The sequence below is a fragment of the Notothenia coriiceps genome, unplaced genomic scaffold, assembly GCF_000735185.1.
Source record: "Notothenia coriiceps isolate Sejong01 unplaced genomic scaffold, NC01 NC01_scaffold00014700, whole genome shotgun sequence".
Classification (NCBI taxonomy): domain Eukaryota; kingdom Metazoa; phylum Chordata; class Actinopteri; order Perciformes; family Nototheniidae; genus Notothenia; species Notothenia coriiceps.
In genome coordinates, this window is record NW_011347401.1 from 684 (window position 1) to 5,099 (window position 4,416).

Consider the following 4,416-nt stretch of genomic DNA (forward strand, 5'->3'; position numbering starts at 1 on the left):
TATCGTGTGAGCTCCACACGTTCACTCTATACAGTGTTGTTTACATTCTGTGATGCGCGAGCTGATGACGTCACGTCAAGACGAGTCAACTTTTTTTTCTTCTCAATTTTGTGTGGAAAAATGCGGGGATTATGCGGCCTTTTGATAAATATGCGGCCTTTTAAAAATATGCGCCATTTTGCTGATTATGCGGTAAATTCTGCGATCGCAGAATCGCGTTTTTCTGGAGGGTCTAATTTACAAAAACCTACATGACACAATAAAGGAAAACCCCATATAGCACAATAGAGTTTCTTTAAAAAGTGACCGCATATGGAAGAGGAATTCTTGTGTCAAGATGATGTATCTCTTATCTTAGTTGATGCATTATTCATCCTAAGTGACTAACAATCCCTGTTTTGGATTTTACAGCTGTTGGTTACACACGTGTTTTACAGAAACAACAGACTTTGTGGTAAAACACAGTAACAAAACAAAACAACTTAAACTGTAGTTTCTTCTATAGGTTAAGATTGATCTCAGTTGGTTTCTTTAACTAATTATGTAACCAGACCAGTGGGCCATCCAGTTCCTTCAGCTGGAGAAGCTCTACCATGAACGTCTGCTCTCCAACCTTGCCGCCCTGCAGGATAACTGGGGTACTGTATGCATTTGTTTCCTTCCTCTATAAAATATTATCCGTGATGAAAAGCCTATTTGTAAGGCTGTGCAATATAAAGAAAGAAAGAAATTGTGGATATTGTCCATTTATTTTATGGGCATGTTTTCCCAGAGAGCCAGTGGAAAGAGAAGAAAAGCGATGAAAGCTGTTTGCCCGATGAGACGGACGGCATCGGTCAGAAACACATTGAGACCCTGAGCCAGATCTGCAGGACACATCATCGGTATACCACAACACATTACATATATATGAAGCTCTCATATAAATACCGCCTTTTTATGTTATGATCAGACACAAAAGAGATGTATGTCTGATCATAACATCAGACACACACCTCTGATGACAGTATTGCACTGGCAACATGAGTCCTAAAACCTGGAAATGGGTTCAAATGTACTACTACTACTGGTTCCCTAGTCTAAAAGTCAATGTTTTTTTTTGACGTGCTCTTTGTTAGATGCCTGAATAAAGATCTTTACGCCCAACATGACTTTAGCTTAGCAGTAGTGATGCACAGCCATGTGACCCTGATGTTTGCTTATAGCATTATGTTAGCTATTTACAACTGCCGATTGCCATTACACTTCACAAATCACAAGATTGGTGATGATATGTGGAGATTATTCCGCTGAAGAAAACGTGTAATAACGTGTGTTAGCCAAAGATCTTATATTATGCAATATTTTGAAATCCAATGGAAACCCATTATTATTCGTTGAGGGACCCCTTGCAATGCTATCTTCCATTTTAGCCAGCAAAATTACGTCATAACTGTACCACTCTATACAACACTTAACAAAAAAACAGACGTTTCACACTGTCCAGCACTTGTATTTTGTAAAGTGATTTATGTTATGATTACCACACCCAAGTCCAACACAGACAACACAAACTTCCAAAATAAACACGTTTACAAGATTCCTCTCATTACATTTCCTCCCAATAGCCTACCTTTATTGCTGTCTAACAGAAACCTTTTTGTGGTCATTTTCCCTTACTGTAATTTAACTCAAATTTCATCTCATATGTGGACAAACAGATGAATCCAACACATCAATAATACATGAAGGCACACTGAGAATACAGACCCACTTGGGAATCATTTTGGAAAATGTATATTTGTGACAGGGCAGAAAACACAGCTGGATAATGAAATTCTAAAGACACAGACACATACTGCAGTCTGCATTCCAGACTTTGTTGTGTTACACCTATCCAGGGACACTCCGGGTATGTTTTTGTAGGCCACAGCCATGTGATGCAGGTGGAATTGTTAGAGAACCTATGCCAACTCCTGCTGGAAAGACTTGCTGAATTTATTAGATTTTGTATTATAATAAGTAACACCAATAACCTTGTCTGGCCTCTCTCTACATCTTTTTGTCTGTCTTTTCTATTTCTCCTGCTGAATTACTGGTCTTTCCCTCAACTTGGCTTCCCTCTGCTTCTTTGTGTGTTTCTCTTTGTGGCATCATGCAGACCATCCACCTGTGTGGAAGAGGTAAGTCATGTAAGCCTTCATTTGATATTGCTCTTTTTCTGTTTAAAAAGTATCCTAATACATATTCAACTTTGTTTGATTCAACAGAACAAGCTGAATGCAACACTGAAAAACATTCAAAGCAAGAAGGAGACGCTACAACCCTGCCATGATAAAGGTAAACACGTTTAACTGTTTAAAGTACCAAGCTCTGCCAGCCTTTGTTTTTATCTCAATGCTAACTGCAATGCTAACATATCACAATAATGCTAACATACTGATAATTCACAGGTACTTTGTGAGCATGTTACCACTCACAATGATGATGCTAAACTGGCAGAATAAGTACCATGTTCACCATGTTATTATTCCAACATACTCACAATGGCAATGTTAACATACTTATACTAAACAGGAAAAATCTGTACTATGTTCACTACATCACCTTGTTAGCATGCCAACATGCTCACAATGATAATGCTAACATACTGATGCCTAACAGGTTCAATATGTACTATCTATGTCCACCATATTGCTCTGTGAGCATGCTAACTACTGACACTGATGACGCTGACAAACTCGTGCTAAACTGGTTAAAAAAAAGTACCTTGTTCACCATATTACTTTGTTAGCGTGCTCAAATGTTCACAATGAAAACAATAACATACTGATGCTCAACAGGTACAATATGTCATACATCCACCATATTACTTTTGCATATTTGCATGATAAAATGCCAATTAGAACAGACAAATGACAACAAAGGCTAATGGAAATGTCATTATGTGTAAACGCTTTAAAAGTCCTGACCTCAAAAAGTTGAAAGCATTACACATGGGGAGGCTGTGGCTCAGTGGTTAGTGTGCTAGACTTTGAATCAGGGGATAGCAAGTTCGAGTATTGAGTATGTAAGTCGCTTTGGATAAAAGCGTCTAACAAGTGACATGTAACATGGGCCATTTCTGATGCCTCACAAAGCAAATAACAGCTCACAAGTTACAAGCCCAAATGTCTGTTTCCCTGTCCAAACCTCAACACTGAAACATGGTTTTCTTGAAAGAAGATTTCTAAAAGCTGAGTTTCTGGCTTGAAAAAGACAATACAGGTTTCTTGCCTTATAGGTTTTCCCATGCAAGGCATTTGATTTGGTATTTGGTGAGAAATAAAAGCAAATAAAATTGGTCTCTTTTAAAGATTAAGAGCTTAACAGTTTTGCGCATGAATTACAAAAATAGTTCTGAGAAACATGCAACATTAGTGAAATTCATTTGCATTAATCCATTGCCAGACTTATAATCAACTAAAGTAAATTCTGGCAAATGTGGTCGCATGGACACTGTCAAGCCCTTGGGTATATTTGCAGTTTCCCCGCTTGAAAGGGATGGTACAGTCCATAGGAGGTTTTAACTGGGTTTCACTCATACAATGACCACAACTTTGTTTCTTTTGAGTTCTTCTTTACTTTCGTTTTTGTTGTTGCAGTACAGCTTATGTAGTAAGGTTGTAAGGTAAAAAACCTTAAATGAAAAATAATTACTGTAAATACAATACACATCAAATAATAAATGCAAAAATACATGCTTTACATGTACTTTTTAACACTTGTGAATATTGTTTTTACTTTCTTAGTGTATTTTTATGAATTATGTTTTTTAACAGTTTTTTACTTATGCAGTCTCATTAAAAATGCAAATATAATAGAACACTGAAACCGTTTTTATCAATCTACATCTCTCAATAAGTAAATCACATTCGTTTTTAAATCAACAATCATATTACTTTAGCTTGAGGACATCAAACAAATGACACTGAACTAGAACGCACGTTCTAACGTGCGCCACGAACGGCAAGTTGTATGACTCTTAACTAACCACACAGTTTGTCTCTCACCGGCCGCTTCTCCAGCTTTTTATGGCTGCACCAATGCTGCTTCTTTGATGTTTCTTCTGCTGGTTCGTTGCTGCTGCTGGACCAAGCGGCAAACCCTTGGGAAGAGCCGGGACGCCAATATGGAAGTGCAACACACTGCAGTTCATCTCGTGGCCAGTAGGAGCAGTCTGCAGAAGGGAGCAATTTCCATAGACCCCAATGTTAAAATGCCCAACTTTACAGCAGAAATAAACATGTTTACATCGTGGTTCAACAAACCATATTCTCTGTATAGTTAGATCCCCCCTTCATGAATATGGATTGGGGGGGTGAATTTTTTCTCAACTCATCTGTTTAATTAATATTAAGCCTTAAAGTTATGCATAAATTAGGGAGTGGTCACATT

At 37.8% G+C, this 4,416-nt stretch overlaps 1 long non-coding RNA gene across 1 annotated transcript; it reads left to right on the top strand.

Moving 5' to 3' along the window:
• Window positions 1-557: 557 nt before the first annotated feature.
• Window positions 558-2,319, top strand: LOC104948621 (uncharacterized). The gene is made up of 4 exons (XR_798713.1): window positions 558-638; window positions 773-884; window positions 2,141-2,162; window positions 2,250-2,319. It is a non-coding gene; the product is annotated as an uncharacterized lncRNA (long non-coding RNA).
• Window positions 2,320-4,416: the final 2,097 nt, after the last annotated feature.